The sequence below is a fragment of the Zootoca vivipara genome, chromosome 8, assembly GCF_965207765.1.
Source record: "Zootoca vivipara chromosome 8, rZooViv2.hap1.1, whole genome shotgun sequence".
Classification (NCBI taxonomy): domain Eukaryota; kingdom Metazoa; phylum Chordata; class Lepidosauria; order Squamata; family Lacertidae; genus Zootoca; species Zootoca vivipara.
The window spans coordinates 38,136,021-38,152,483 of record NC_142591.1 but is presented as its reverse complement, the minus strand read 5'-3'; positions in this window follow the sequence as shown (position 1 = coordinate 38,152,483).

The window sequence follows — 16,463 nt, the reverse complement described above, 5'->3', positions numbered from 1 at the left end:
ATTGTTTTTGTAACTTAAAGTTAAAGGGAAAGTGTTAAAAACATTTCAGAAATGAGGGGTGTCAAATATATAAGTGTGCTTATTTCTATTCTCACATATGCTCAGAGGAAGGAGGCATGTATTAAAAATAAAGGCACACAACTGAACACAATTCTGAAAATTGACTCCCTTGGCAATTGATACCTTTTAAAAAACACCCAATTCTTTATGATAATTTAACTTTAATTAAGCAGGACTATGTCTTCATATTTCTCACTTAAATTAAAAGCTATGAAAGCATAATACTTACATTCACAATTAGAAACAGGCTTATCAGCAGCTACAGTTTCTTTAAATGTAACATAGCCAAGAGTTTATTGTCAGAAAATATTAGAATAACAGCATATGAATTAGAGACTTGTTTACATTTTGTGACATGGCTGTTTGAGTCTCTTCATTATTTTATTCATGATATTATCCCCATCTATTATTCTCAAGTGTAATGGTAATTTTAACTCAGGCAAATGAGGGTATAAAGAAACACAGCTTTTAACCCTGTTGTCCTTAGTGAGATACGGTAAACCAAAAGCTTGGCTGAAATAGTAAGGGGAGCCATTACCAAACTTGGCTGGGCCTTTTGGAGAAGCCATTTGATGAAATTATGCCACTTTGCCAAAAAGCTAGAGGGTCTTCTGAAATTTGCTCCAGGCATATGCAGGCTTGTTTGGCATAGCTGAGCCTATCTGCACACACTCAAAGGTTCCTAATGCCGTGAGAGGGTGACACTTTGCCAGCTACTTAATGCATTGGAGAGCTTTAGGGATGTAGTGCCCCAAAGATTCCCTGGGAAACTCTAGAGACCCACAATTATATGCCTGTTGCATGCAATGTTGCATATCTATTCCAGCTTCCTTCCGAAGGGCTGGAACCATTGCAGGGTCATGCCAGGATTATGGCCTTCCCAAAACATTGATCTACTGAGTTGGCCATCCTAAGCCTGCCACTGGAAGCCCTATGGCCCATCTCCCCCATGTTGGTTTGTGGACAGGGACATCTACCAAGACCCCTCTAATGGGCTACCATGGATATGCCGCTGGTTCAGGACAGGGTGATGCACCACTTCACCCCACGCTTGAAGACTAGGATTCCACCCAATGCCTTAACCGCCAGACAAGGTGGCGAAAAAACTGATAAACAAATGAATTGAACTTTGTACCATCCTTTACTTCCACACTGCTTGCCGGATCCTTGTCAGAGATGCTGTGCTATACCTCTAAATGGTATGAAATGCCACAAAACACAGCGGTAGCTGCTGCCTTACACTGCTTCTCCATGGGTCCTGTCTTTCTGCTGTCTGATGCAGCCCAGTGGGACTCTATTTTGCCCCAGAACATGGAAGAAGTTGAGGTACAGAGCATGGGGGGGGAAAACAGGTTGTGTGCTGTCGTTGCACTCTTGTTTAATGCTGAGGTGGCCATATAACAAACACACAAAATGTAAACAGCTGTGCATTCACACAAACACATTCACATGGATTTTATGAATATACAAAGACATATGTGGAACAGAAACTAGCAAATATTTGGACTCTATGAATGAACTGATCTATTGGGACTTCCGTTTACTTTGCTGTACTTTATGCGTTGTTTATGTGCAAGAGAAATATTTGATACTGTGATAAATACAGAAGAGCATTGTTTATGTGAATGCATTGCACAGGTGGTTACATTTTGTGTGTTTGTTGACTGTATTTTACGTAACGCTAGGTTTGATGTTGTTTTGCGAGGTGGCCATATAGGCATCTCCCCCAGAAGGGGGGGGGGAAGGACACTGATTTGCATAACATTTATATATATACTAGTGTATTTCAGCCCGTTCAATAACGGGCGCTAGAACATCCTGGGGTTCGGAGAAGCGCTTGCGCAGCGCTTCTCCGAACCCTGGGACCTGTCCTTGCTGTCGGCGGCAGGGGGACAGGAACGGAGGAGGAGAAAGCGCTGCTTTCTCCTCCTCCGTACCTCTCCCGCAGCCACCGACAGCAAGGAGACATCCCAGGGTTCGGAGAAGCGCTTGCGCAAGCGCTTCTCCGAACCCTGGGACCTGTCCTTGCTGTTGGTGGCAGGGGGACAGGAACCGAGGAGGAGAAAGCGCTGCTTTCTCCTCCTCCGTACCTCTCCCGCAGCCACCGACAGCAAGGAGACATCCCAGGGTTCGGAGAAGCGCTTGCGCAAGCGCTTCTCCGAACCCTGGGACCTGTCCTTGCTGTCCTTGCTGTTGGCGGCAGGGGGACAGGAACGGAGGAGGAGAAAGCGCTGCTTTCTCCTCCTCCGTACCTCTCCCGCAGCCGCCGACAGCAAGGAGACAGGGAGGGTTGTCCGCGAGGCGCCGGGCTCCTCAAGGGCGGCCAGGCTTTCCCCGTCGCCTACGGGAAACGTGGTCCCCTTGGTCCGCCGCCGCCGGGAAACGGGAAGTGACAGGAAGGAGACATTGCTGGACACACACGCGCGCGCTCTCTCCCCCCCCCCCCGCCAACGCTCAGTCCGGCTGGGATCAGCGGTTGGCGGCCGCAGGGAAACGGTAGGTGGGGGGGAGAGCGCGCGCGCGTGTGTGTCCAGTCTCTGCTGTCCAATCCCTGTGTCCCTGGGGGACATGCGCAGTGACCCAGGGACACACGGGACAGCTTGGACGCAGGGACAACTTGGAAATTATTATATAGGATAGACATGCATTAGAAATTATTTGTATAATTTACATATACATACAATGCATAGTGAGGAGCCTGTGACTGTATACCTGCTCAGTCTTCTGTCGAAGTGCTAACTCCTGATGAAGAACCTCAATGCTGCTGCTGCCTCTTCCTATGGTTCTTTTTATTTCAACTGGGCTTGGACTAGACAGCCTCTTAAAAGGAGGACACTCTCAAACAGAGGACTGTCAGGTGCTAACCCATCAAACAGGAGATGCTCTGTAAAACAGCACACATGGTCAGCCCAGTGCTATTTTTCTAGAAAAAGAGGTGCCAGGACTCGCCAGGAATGCCTTCCTTGTTCTCTTATAATGACAATGGCGCCCACCTGAGAGGTGCTGGAGTTCCTGCTGAAAAAAAAAGCCCTGGGTCAGCCTAGATAGTTGAGTCCAACTCAAGCGTTATAAACTGTGAAGCACTTACCGATGAACAGGGAAGCTTCAGAATTCAACATTAGCAAATTTATATATGAAGTTGTCTGATTTACACCATGATATTGATCAGAATGTACCTGTATTTTGCACTTTTCTGAATGATGCCTCATATATTAGCATGCATTTCAATGCATTCAGATGCCTTCTCTATAAAGAGTGGCATGAAACAAGGCTGTGTTCAACTTTTAAATGTATTTTGAGATTTCCTTTTTTTTAAAAAAAAAATGCAGATTAATGCAGACAAAAAAAAACCCCCATGATTATCAGTAAAACCAGTCAAAAGTGACGCAGGCTGGAAATAGTTCTTACTAACAATTCCAGTAATAAATGTTTTCTGTTACAAATTAAAATAGAAAAAAAACCCACAATGGACACATTCCAGCCAACTTTAAGCACTTTAAGCTTCTGCTGATTCTAATGGGAGAAAATTAAGTATGTTTTGTTCTCTCATACTGAAATCACATTGATTTAAAGGCTGCCACAAATTTTTCAAAGCACAAATGCTTCCTGAAAGTGACTCAGCAAAGCTTGTTCCATTTTTTAAACATGCTTTTATCTTGTTATCAATCTTTTAACTAAGAATTACAGAAAAGAAAGCAAGAAAAGTGTTTCACTTTTAACTTCAGCTGAAAACAGGTACAAGGAACTGTCAGTTTATCTTACTATCTGAAATGGCATCTATATGCTGTCATTTCAGTTATGGGACGAAAAAGAAGAGAAAATACTACTGCAACTTGCTGAAGGACAAATTCAGTGCTATCTGTGTTTTGTTAGCTTTTCTAAATTTTAAAGCCATTTTTGAATGTTTCTAAGTTACTGTGATAATTGTAAATGTGCATCATTAACCAATTAATCTGTCTGCCTATATGAAACCATTTGACTTTGCAAATATAGTAAGCATTTAAAATACAATACATATTGAATAGCTTCTTTTGAAAACATCATCTGCCTTGGCCACGGTTTGAGGATGCAAAACATTGCATTGCAGGGGGTTGGACTAGATGACCCTTGAGGTCCTTTCCAGCTCTATAATTCTATGATTCTATCGTTCTATGATCACTGCATATCACAGTCCCCTCCCCCATAAGAAACTGTTGAACTGCTAATCCCCTTGAAGAAATTTGGTGAAAGGTACCTCTAACTTCTTTGCCCAAAAATACTGTGGGAAATTTAATCCATTCCATCATTTAGCCAAAGTTTCATCACTGAGAATGAATTACCCCTCTTTGAGAAAGAAAACAGTACACACTGGCATGGATGGAGGAGGACGAGAAAGATCTGTAGATTATTTTTAGTCACACGTTCTTGAACAGAAAAATATTCAGGGGAAGAGTTCCCATTTCACAGCTTACGTAAAAGCAGCTGTGTTTGAACATCTCTGTCTCTCCCACCTGCATCTCCCAAGAGCCTCTTCTCAGAACTCCTGCGTCTGTATAAACAAACATACAAAGAATTCCTTCTGGTGAAAGTGTCACTCAGCTTCTTCCTGTACTCAGGTGCTTAGTCAGAACCAAGAAACAGCAGTTCTAGTTGCATTAATGAGATGTATATGCAAGCTAATGGTATGAAATGTCACTCATCACATACCAAGGGGATTGCTTATTTCCTGTATAGGCATTTTCAATTAACAGATGGGTAGTTGTAACTAGACCCTTTGTACTGACAGTAGCTCTGGTCCATTTTAACTCTATGTCCTTGGAAAAAAACTATTTGAGCCCAGCAGCATTTTATATTGGTTCTAAGGAAAGAAAAAACCGAGTTCCAGATATAGCAAAAATGCATTCTGTATGGTAAGCTTTCATAAGATTTTGGAAAACAGCAGGATTTCGGGATCCATTTATAAAACTGCACACTTTGGTAGTTTAACAACTGGTCTTCATAAACAATAAACAATAAGATAAGCAAATGATTATATATGATCAATTTTCATATATTGGTGTTCAGCATATATACGCATTTGTTAGTTCATCTATTTTTCATGCATCAAGGTATTTGTTTTTAAATATTTGTGGTTGCGAAATTGGGCCTATTTAGTGTGAAGTTGGTCTGCTGAGGGAAATATTACCCGTTGCCTACAGAGGCCTCCTCGCTCACCTCATGTCCCCCCAATATTCTGGAATTAAGCCAAATCTAGCCTTATAATTGTAATGTTCTTTATAGCAGAAGTGCATTGAAAACCCACCCAAAGTCCACCCCAATCTGTGAAACTACAATAATGAAAGAAAAGTTATTCTCTTATTATTGGTTGTTTCTCTTATGACAAAAGTGGCTAGCACGTTTCAGCTCTGACTGCACCATTATTGTTTCCAAAATTGGACTTTTCTGTATGGCTTGTCTTTGAAGAAAATTGAGATTTGCTTCAGAGGAGGAACCAGTGGTGGTTATAGCATAATACAGCTGCATAAAACCCTTATTTCTCTGGAAAGGGGACAAAGAGAATAATCTGTTTTTGTAATGGCTCTTTGTAGAGTACATCATGGCTTTACCAAGAAATGGCCTGTTAGCAGAGCTGTCATCCTACAATGATCTCTGGGTAGGAGGAAAGAATATAATGCAAGTGGCGGCTGCATTTATTTTAAAAGAGTCAATAGCCTTTTCACCCTTTATTTTATGAAGTGTCATAATTTCTAAAGGGTTCCCCCTTCTTTTTATATATATAAAAAGTTTTTTTGCAATAAGTTGTTCACATGAACTGCAGATTCATTCAAAGTGAAAATCTGACCAAGCAGGGAATTACACACTGGAGAAATATTTATAAGATGCATTGTAATTCTCCACCAAGGATATATAGCTGACTGTGTTCTCCTGCTCTCTTTCTTGAAGCTGATACAGTGAATGCTTTGTTCTCCCCTTGGTCATATTCAGCCAGTAAAATATTGGGGAATTCAAACGGTGAAGTATAGGGTTGATGTTAAGGTTATTGTTGCATCTAGAGGCAGCTTCTGGTCAAGATTGCAAAACCCAATAAGTGGCAGTAAATATAATTCTTATGCGGGAAGAGGCTAGTAACATCTGTTCCTAGATTTCCCCGCTACGGACTCGCCACATTTCTCCAAAATTTGTTTTTGGAATTGAGCTGTATGTTCAGTATTGAATTTCTGTCCAATCCTTTCTGTTCTCAAGAAAGCAATGGCCCAATCTTATTGCAACAACAAAGCCAAGTTTTGGTGATGCTCAGTGACAATGAATAAAGAACCAAAGATTCATAGAAACATAGAGTTGAAAGGGACCTTAAAGGTCTAGTGTCCTGCCAATGCCACAGCACCCCAAGAGATTGGCATGCCATTTGTAATTAGAATCCCACATGTGAGTAAGCCCAGTCAAGGATGCAACGATTTCTTACTTAGCCTTCAGTATACAGGGCTGCATCCAATGTTGTCTGCCGAATAGTGCAACAGCTCTTGTGCTAACTAACAGGCGAGTTTTAATGTTGCACAATGGAGAAATGCAGCAGTTGTGCTAGAAGAAATTGTTGCCCCACAGAATACCAGCAACCCAGAGTACCAGCATTCCCATGCACAACAACATTCTGCAGGCCCAAAACATTTGGTGCCACATGCTTAGTCTGTTTATTGGGTGATCTGGCACTGCGTAAAATGCCACTTTCAGGATAGAGTACTATTCCATCAAGTTTGAAGGCATTGCACCAGCTGCCTATATGTTACTGGGCTCAATTAGGTATTTTAAATCCTGAACAATTTAGGTCCTAGATACTTGTTGGTGTACCTCTTCCAATAGTATCCCATCTGGGTATTAAGATCTTCAGGGTGCCCTTCTTAGACATTTAAAATACATGTTCTCCCAGGCTTTTAACAGGCACTGATTGCAGAGGCCCTGTTTTATGTTCAGCATGGAAAAGAGGAGACTGAGAGGAGATAGGTTAGCCATCTTCAAATATCTTAAGGACTGTGTCACAGAAGATAAAGCAAGCTTGTTTCTCCCTGCTCTGGAGAGTAGGACTTGAACAAATGGCTTCAAGTTACAAGAAAGGAGATTATGACTAAACTTCAGGAAGAACTTTCTGACAGTAAGAGCTGTTCAACAGTGGAATGGACTCCCACATGAGGTGGTGGACTCTCCTCCATTGGAGGTTTTGAAACAGAGGTTGGATGGCCATCTGTCTTGGATGCTTTAATTGATATTCCTGCATTGCAGGGGGTTGGGGTCCCTTCCAACTCTATGATTCTATGTCTCTGTTGCTGTAATGCTACTGAGAAAGGTTTTGATATTTGTCTGCTGTAATTTGTCTGGAGAGGGTCTTGATAACTGCTGCCGCCTTCTGTTTTACAGAGTTTTATTGTAAATTGTTTCATTTTAGCTTTTGTTACAGTTTTTAAATTGTTGTCATCTGCCTGGGATAAGGAGAGTGGTGAAGGGCAGGATATTAATCTAAGAAATAAATAAATAAATAGTTCACCCAAAGGCAAGATAAGAATAGGTGCTTCTGAACTATTGGGGGGTATTTTTAATTTAAATACTACAAATAACTTAGAGACTAGAGCAGTTTAACAGTGGAAAATGTGCCAAAGGACAGCGTGTGGAATATTATGCAGATCAGAAAGATGATCCATTGGATCCATTCACGTCTGTGATCCTCTGAAAAGACAACTACAGTGGGAATATTTGTGGTGAAATATGTCATGGGAAAGGAGAAGAATGGCACTTTAATTGACGGATTTGAAATGTAACCATCATGCCACTTTAAAGAGAAAGTCTGGTAGAAATTATTGCCCTGGTTATCCTGACACTGGTCATTGCACAGGCCAAGTGAATCCTGCAAATTATGATGTGTGACACAGGCCATATATTTTACGACATCAGCAGAAAGCCAGAGGAGTTATGATGAGGTGCCACTGGAAGTCTCTGGGATTTATACTGTGTTGAGAAAAGAAGCTATTGACATTACGATGTCAACAGGAGCAGCGGTGTCTTTTACATTGTAAATGTAAAGAATCTTGTGTGCATTATGAAGCCAGTAAATGTCAGCAAAGACTGTATGCTATATTGTGAATGAACCTTTTTACAGTGTGGCCATATAAGGCTTACCTCTTGGATCAATTTCTGTAAACAAAACATTCACTGTGGATCACCTGCAGCACTTTGTTTAGCTGTGTGGTCTACCTGGATACCAGCAAAGAATACTTTTTGGAAATACTAATAATTTATTTTACCTTCTCTCTTCAGCTTCTAACGAATTAAGGAGTGGCTTGGCAGATGAGGTCTTTGCATGAAAATATTAACACTGATTTGAACATTTGAAACACAGCAAGAAAGTCTGGGTTTTTCTGTGAACCTAGAAGAGAATTCATTGTGAGAAAGGAATTTCATAGTAAAGACACATCACTTTATATTACAAGCACTGATCATCATATCTGAAACCAGGAAATGATGTTTATATTATACTGTAACACTCTGTTTTTTGCTCTTTCTCTCCCCTTCTGGTTGCTTCGACATGGCGTTTTATTGTGGACTCAGTGCTGGTCATGCTAGAATGTTCCCACAGCATCCTCATCTTCATCGAAACAATAAAAGGTATGGAAATGAAGTCTTATGAAGAATGGCTGAGGGCGTTGGATAATTTTAGCCTGGAGAAGAGAAGACTAAGAGGTGATATGACAGCCATCTTCAAATATCTGAAAGGCTGTCACATGGATGATGGAGCAAGCTTGTTTTCTGCTGCTCCAAAGGGTAGGACCTGAACCAAAGAAGATTCTGACTAAACATTTGGAATAACTTTCTGATGCTAAGAGCTTGTTCAACAGAGGGATGAAGTACCTCGGAAAGGGATGGGCTTTATTTCATTGGAGATTGTGTGGCCATGTCAGAGATTCTTCAGCTGTGATTCCTGCATTGCAGAGAGTTGGGCAATATGACCCTCTACAATTCAACAATTCTTCAATTTTAGGGATGTCAGTAGCTTCATTTGCATGTAGCAAATCTTGCATTTTTAAGCCAAGGTAAATTGTATCTAAACTGGAGCATCAAACCTTCCAAAATAATTCTATTAATCCACAGTAAGAAAGACTTTTACAGCAAAATAGCTTGGCAACACCGTTGCCTATTACCTGTAAGGTGTTGTTGTTTCTTTTGCTGTTTAAAAGAGAGCTATGTACTCCATCTGTTTCTCCATTGCTTCTCCAATCTTGCGCATCACTCTTCTTTCCTCAGAGGTTTTTCTCTGATATAATCTGTGTACTGTGTAATGTATCTAAGAAATGTGCACCCACCGTTCTCAATGCCAGCTGAACAAGATAACTGTGTACAGAATATATATGGCACCTACCACATCACACCTTCTCAGGAAATGTGGTATATATATACATGTTACAAAACTGTGTCATTGGTATAGCTGGTGCTTTGCCACATGACTTAAGCAAAATGTAAGTGCCTACCTCAAGGAGTGTGTGTATGTGTGTGGAAGACAAGATGGAAGGATATGGTGGAGATAGGCAAAGGAATAAGGAATAACAGAGAACAAGCAGTTCATTTATTTAGATGCAATTGCAGAGGCTGTTTCCTAAGCTCTTCTGGGTGAATAGGGTTGAAGGAAAATAATAAGAATCAGCACAGATACAAGCCCTCTTCTTATGATATTCATGTGTACAGGCTAAGTGTACACAAGCTGCATATTCAGGCCCTCCCCCAAAGCCATGCTGCTCCTCATGGCTTTTTTTCAGCAGGAACTCAACGGAACTCAGTTCCGGCACCTCTCAGGTGGCCGCCATTGCCATTCTAAGAGAACCAGGGAGGCATTCATGATGAGCTCTGGTGCCTCTTCTTCTAGAAAAATAGCACTGCTGCTCCCTCAATGAGCATAACATCTGCAGAATGGATCACTCCTCTGAATAGTTCTATGCATAGAGAATACTCTCCACTACGGATGCTTTGGTCAACGAGACAATGCTGGGGTTGAGAGGAGCAGCAAAACTCTGGGTTGTGCCCTTTTCTGAACTTCTTCCATCTCACCTTCCACAAATTGAAAAATTACATACATTTTTTAAATTTGTATGCCGCCTTTCTATAGTTAAAACCATGCTCAATGCAGCTTACATATGTAATTACAAACTTAACAAAAGTAGTCATATACAATAAATAAAACAAAAAAAGTACATGATCAAAAAGTACGCAACAAACTTGAACAATTTTGACATAAATCATAATAAGATGTGCAATAAAGGTGCCAAAAAATAATATCGCCAACAGCAACAACACATACCCCAACAGAAAACCCCAAAGCCTCCAGGGTTCTAAATTTCAGAGGGAGCCTCTCCTTGCTATAGTCATCTTCCAACTCAGGGAAGACCATAGGAATGACAATGATGTGAAGCTAGCACACTCAAATACACAGCCCCATGGCCATTCTGGGATATTTTTGTTGACTATGAATGGCGTATTCTTTTAAAAGTCACTAATGTTTACATTGTAGGGACCCAGGTGGCACTGTGGGTTAAATCACAGAGTCTAGGGCTTGCTGATCAGAAGGTCGGCGGTTCGAATCCCTGCAACGGGGTGAGCTCCCGTTGCTCGGTCCCAGCTCCTGCCCACCTAGCAGTTCGAAAGCACATCAAAGTGCAAGTAGATAAATAGGGACCACTCCGGCGGGAAGGTAAACGGCGTTTCCGTGCACTGCTCTGGTTTGCCAGAAGCAGCTTTGTCATGCTGGCCACATGACCCGGAAGCTGTCTGCGGACAAACGCCGGCTCCCTCGGCCTATAGAGCGAGATGAGCGCCGCAACCCCAGAGTCGGACACGACTGGACCTGATGGTCAGGGGCCCCTTTACCTTTTTACCTTTTAATGTTTACATTGTATAATTTCTGCACTTGGGGGCTGGGACACAGTGGAACAGAACCACAGATTTTAAGTAAAAGCCTTGGCAAAGGATGCTTATTAGTTTGTTGATATTTATAAAGTAATTGCCAAATAATTGGCACATATATATATATGTATCAGAAATGAATGCTCACTCCTCCGACTGTGGCCGCCCTTTGCGGGATCATGCACAGCCACGTGAGACTTGCCAGCTGGTTGTGCTGGCCCTCCTCCATGATGTTGCAGTCGTTGGGGGTTCCCACCAAATCCTGGTTCAAATAATCCAATCAGCGGCGTTGGTAGAGGCAGGACCAGCTGAGCGGACAGTGAGTGAGCAGGCTTCACTCTAGTTCGCTCGAGGGGAAAAGGTTTGCCACTGTGAACATGCCCAGAATTTATATTACTCTACAGTATAAGCTTTCAGAAATATAGTATGTCTAATGAAAAAAGATCCTTCATCATCTCGGCTGGAGTACACTGTCGGATTAATTCCACTTTTACAAAGAAGCCTTGTATTAACAACTGTTTTGTTAATAGCTGTGCAGTAAAAAAGCAAATTAGGGAAATAAATATTCCAGAACAATAGTAATAAACGTGCTTTAAAAAAATCTTTGTGTTATTTGAGCATCTTTCTCAGTATTATTTTTAGAAGTCAGTGACAAAAAAAGTCGTGAAATACAAAAAACAAACAAACCCTAGACTCTTATTAAAGGTAGTTGCGCAAATGAAAGTTCTATAAATTTGTAACCGCAGCACACTGAATTATACCTGTTTATTAATTTCCTTCCTAGGTTTTCTTTTAATAACCTGGAAATGAAATTACAAGTTTACAAGTATTTTACAATAATTATAAGGCCAATCACACATAGGCACATGTACACATGCACCGTTTCCCGTTTCTCTAGACTCCCTCAAAGTAGTAATGTCTAATTTTTGCCTGTTTGCAGATGAACTTGGACTGTGTGTGAAACAGCACAGTGAGAGCTCTCCCTCTTGATCAGATCTGATGAGAAGGGGAGCTCTAAGCAGTTGGTGTTTGAACTAGATGTGCACTGAATTACCCCCCACCCTGTAGTTTTTCTTCCCAATTTGCAGGTGGTGATTTGGAGGAGGGGACAATTAATCAATTCAGCAGTTCTGGGGAAGTAACTGTTTAGCAATGGCTTTCCCCCCATTGCCCATGAGGGCGGCTTTCCTTCATCATTCTCCTCCCTATCCCCTCTAGTGTTTAAAATGAAAACCGGTCATGGTTGCTGCTCTTGGTCTTTCCATCACCACGTTCTCCCACTCCTAGCATGCCATCATTGGTTTATGGTGATATTTTTAGCCCCCTCTGATCTGTGGCAATTGATGGGGTTCTTTCTGGGTGGGCGGGCACCTTCTGTACTTGCAATTAAAACATCTCAAAGGAAGCCACAGTTCACAGAGTCTTTAACTGGCCCAGTGGTGAAGGTTCTCCCCAGGCTTTTCCACCACTGGAGATGCTGGAATTTTGCACCCCCTGTCAGTGAAGAGGCCCCGACCTCTCTGAGCATGAAATGTTTGTGAACTGAACCATGCTGAAAGCAGAAGCTGCTTCCCTGCTGTGTGCGCCTGACCTTGACAAAAGTGGGATTATTAGATGAGGAGGAAATTAATTGTTCAGCTGAGCAAAAAACGCTTAGCTCTCCTTGCCATCGGAGAAAGGAAGGATGAGATGAAATCACTGAGCACGAATCACTTGGCATGTGTAACAGCAAAGAGTAGGCTAGTGAGGCTGGGATTAACAAGCCACTTCTGGAGTGGGCTCTCAGTGCGCAGTGTGAGCAGCACACTTTTTTCCTGAGAAGTGACAGGCAAGAAATGCTCCATTACAGCCTCAGTTCCCTCAGTAACGACAGCTTCTCTGCCTTTTCTCTCCCCACTGTAGGTAATGGCTTGCCCATGCAATTACTTGCTTTTGTCTTCACAGAACTGGGGATAAATGATTTCAACCTCTTTATAGGGGGTATTAGAAACCAGCACTTTTTTTCCTTCTTATTTTGGAGGGGGGAAATAAATTCTTTCATGTAAGACGCAAAGATTGTTGCTCCTCAGGCAGTGGAAGTGTGGGGAGACGAAATAAAAGACACATCAAGTCTTTTTAAAAGCTCGGCTCTGATGTTTCAGCTGGAGATCAAAGGGAAGCTGTGAAAGGAGGGGAAGTGGAGGTTTTGAGTAAGCTACCACTATATACAGTGTGGTATATGCATCCTTTGAAGGACTTGCCATTACATTCCCTGATCTTTGAACTCTATTTCTTATTTCGCAAAGGTGAGCTACATCCCTTCCAAGCTGCCTTCATTCAAAGCTAATCACCTACACCTTGAGGAAGTCAGGGATAACCTCAAAAACAGAATGAGCATAGTTTCTTATTGGCATCTCACATATGCAGATGTGCACTTGCTTGTCTAGGGGACGCGTGATCATATGGTGACAGATTGAAAAGATTCATATATTTGCCAGCTTTTATATCATTTTCTTTCGTGTTTTATTTTTTAGGTGAAAAACACCCCACCTCGCTTTTTGATGTCATATTGTAATTTAATAAGCTTCACCCCTGTTGCAGCAGCATATTTTTCTTTCCCTTCAGCAAACCTATTTCACCTCTTTTCAGATTGCCTGGGTTTCTCCCCTACCCACTGCCACTTTCCAACCTTTCCCTATTCTATTGATGCTGTGGTACAAATTCAAACTTAATTTGCCACTGCTGCTGCTTTTGCACAACCTCCAATCTTCTGTCAGCTTGTATGCAGGCTAACTCCAAGCGAATTTAGATAAAAGAACTTGGTATCCAGTCCATATTCTACACAAAGGTTCCTAGCCTCAAAGGATGGCACAGACTCTTGGAGATAAAGCTCTCTGTGTATTACTCACTTTTTGCTGGCTTGGGGCAGCTGTGGGGAACGGAGAAATACACATATAGAGCAGGACTTGCGTACTCATCAGAGAACACAATCAGCTAGTTAGATTGGTTGTAAAGTTCCCCAGCATACGGTATTCATCTCAGTTATAGAACTTTCTTTGTTGACTCATGCAGTCATCCAAACAGAAATCTCACAGGACACACAGCTTCAGAGGCAGATGCCAGATAGGGACATAATTGGTATGCAATGTGTAGAATGCAAGGTATTATATGCAGCATTACACGTGCCCCAGTTCTCCAAGCTGGTTCTCCTCAAACTGGTGCTGGAGGAGACTCTTGAGAGTCCCATGGACTGCTAGAAGATCAAACCTATCCATTCTTAAGGAAATCAGCCCTGAGTGCTCCCTGGAAGGACAGATCGTGAAGCTGAGGCTCCAATACTTTGGCTACCCCATGAGAAGAGAAGAATCCTTGGAAAAGACCCTGATGTTGGGAAAGATTGAGGGCACTAGGAGAAGGGGACGACAGAGGACAAGATGGTTGGACAGTGTTCTCGAAGCTACGAACATGAGTTTGACCAAACTACGGGAGGCAGTGGAAGACAGGAGTGCCTGGCGTGCTATGGTCCATGGGGTCACGAAGAGTCGGACACGACTAAACGACTAAACAACAACAGTTCTCCAAGCAGTGGGAACACCAGGTTGGTGGTGGTGCAGCAACATGAAGCCAGATTCTGTTTCCTTGGCATGCATTCACTGGAGACCTGTGGAACTTTTGTAATACAGCGGAACCTCAGTTTACAAACACAATTGGTTCTGGAAGTCTGTACTTAACCTGAAGTGTACTTAACCTGAAGCGAACTTTCCCATTGAAAGTAATGGAAAGTTGATTAATCCGTTCCAGACAGTCCGCGGAGTACTTAAACTGAAAATACTCAAACTGAGGCGTACTTAAACTGAGGTATGACTGTATATTGCTTTATTTGCACAAGAACACAGGCAAGCTAAGGAGGTGATGCCGATTATCTTCAACAGATGCCCAATGTCCACTGCTTCCAATTGGAGTTCTAGTAGCTCCCACCCCATGCTGTTCTTTTCTAGAGTCTAAAGCTCATCCACCCTTTTTCAGTGTTGGTGCACACCCTGAGGCAATGTGAAGCATATACCAGTGTTAAACTGGCATAACATGCTTTAAATGAATGGTGTGAATGTGACCTAAGCCAGGAGCAGGACATCAGTAGTGGAGTGGTAAGTTTCCACCATCCTCTACATAGCTCTGCCAACTTTTCCAAGTTTGCCACCTTGGTCTAAAGCATCTTTTCTATGAGCCAGCAGTTTAGTGCCCTGACACTACATGACAATTAGTGAGACGGTCTGTCATACACTATAGACCAGCGTTTCTCAATTGCTGTTCCGCGGCACACTAGTGTGCCGCGAGACGCTGGCTGGTGTGCCGCGACGTGCGGCGACGAAAAGGGCGATTTTCATTGTTATGTGCCTGACCCGCCGGAAAGCAATATTTATCCTCCTCTTTCCCAAAGCTCAGTGCAAACGAGCCTGGCGGCCGCCAATACACAACGTTAACCTGCCGGAAAGCAATATTTGGCAAGTGTTTCTTACAGTCATAATTATAATATAGGGCGGCACAGAGTTAACTTTTTTAACTTTTTTAATGGTGGTGTGCCTCGTGATTTTTTTCACGGAACAAGTGTGCCGTGGACCAAAAAAGGTTGAGAAACACTGCTATAGACAATGCTCTGGATGGTCCAACACCCTTCTTAGCTTTCCAGATGAATTGGTCTTATTAAAGACCAGCGTACAAAGCCTGTTTCGCCTGTTGTAGAATCAATGGAATGTCTATTGTGTTCCCAGAAAAATGTAGTGGTTTCCCATGCAAATTATTGACCTGATATTCTGCTTAGGTTAGCGTTTCATTTTGCAATGTGAAAATGACAGTAATGAAATAAGCAATATTACTGCTGGCAAGTGGTCGGAACCCTGGGGAAGTGTTGATTTGGATTAGATGAGCAAAGGAGATGAGCAGCCACTGACTGAGAGCAAAGGATACATAATGGGATTGTTTTTGTAACTTATTTGGTATGATCTACCTTTTAAAGTTAAAAAAATGCTTGTTTTCTTGCAGAACTCCTTATGCATTTACATTGTTCTCCCAACGAGAATTGTCTGCATAGTGCTGCCATGAATTGTTCAACCCACTGGAATGTTAAGTGCCTTTGTGAACCTAGGCTGTCATTTACAGTCTGCATTGTGGGCATGTATGGTTTTATTGGTTAATATTTTTTTAAAAGCATATTTTCTAAACAAAATAACCACAGAAGAAGTGCTTTTATATAAGAGTTTATAAAATACCTATTTGGTAGATGCTTAAAGTACAGGAATTGGGTGAGCAAGTTAAAGATAGAGTTCTTTGCAACTAAGGCATTCTTAGAGCAGACTTACTTAAACAGATGAAATCAAGCCTGTTGATTTCAATAAGTACTCTTGATATTACTTACTTATATTACTTACTTGATATTATTAAGTGTTCCATCAAGGATTGAGATCATAGATACATAGAATTTTAGAGGAGAAGGGATCTCAATAGGTCCC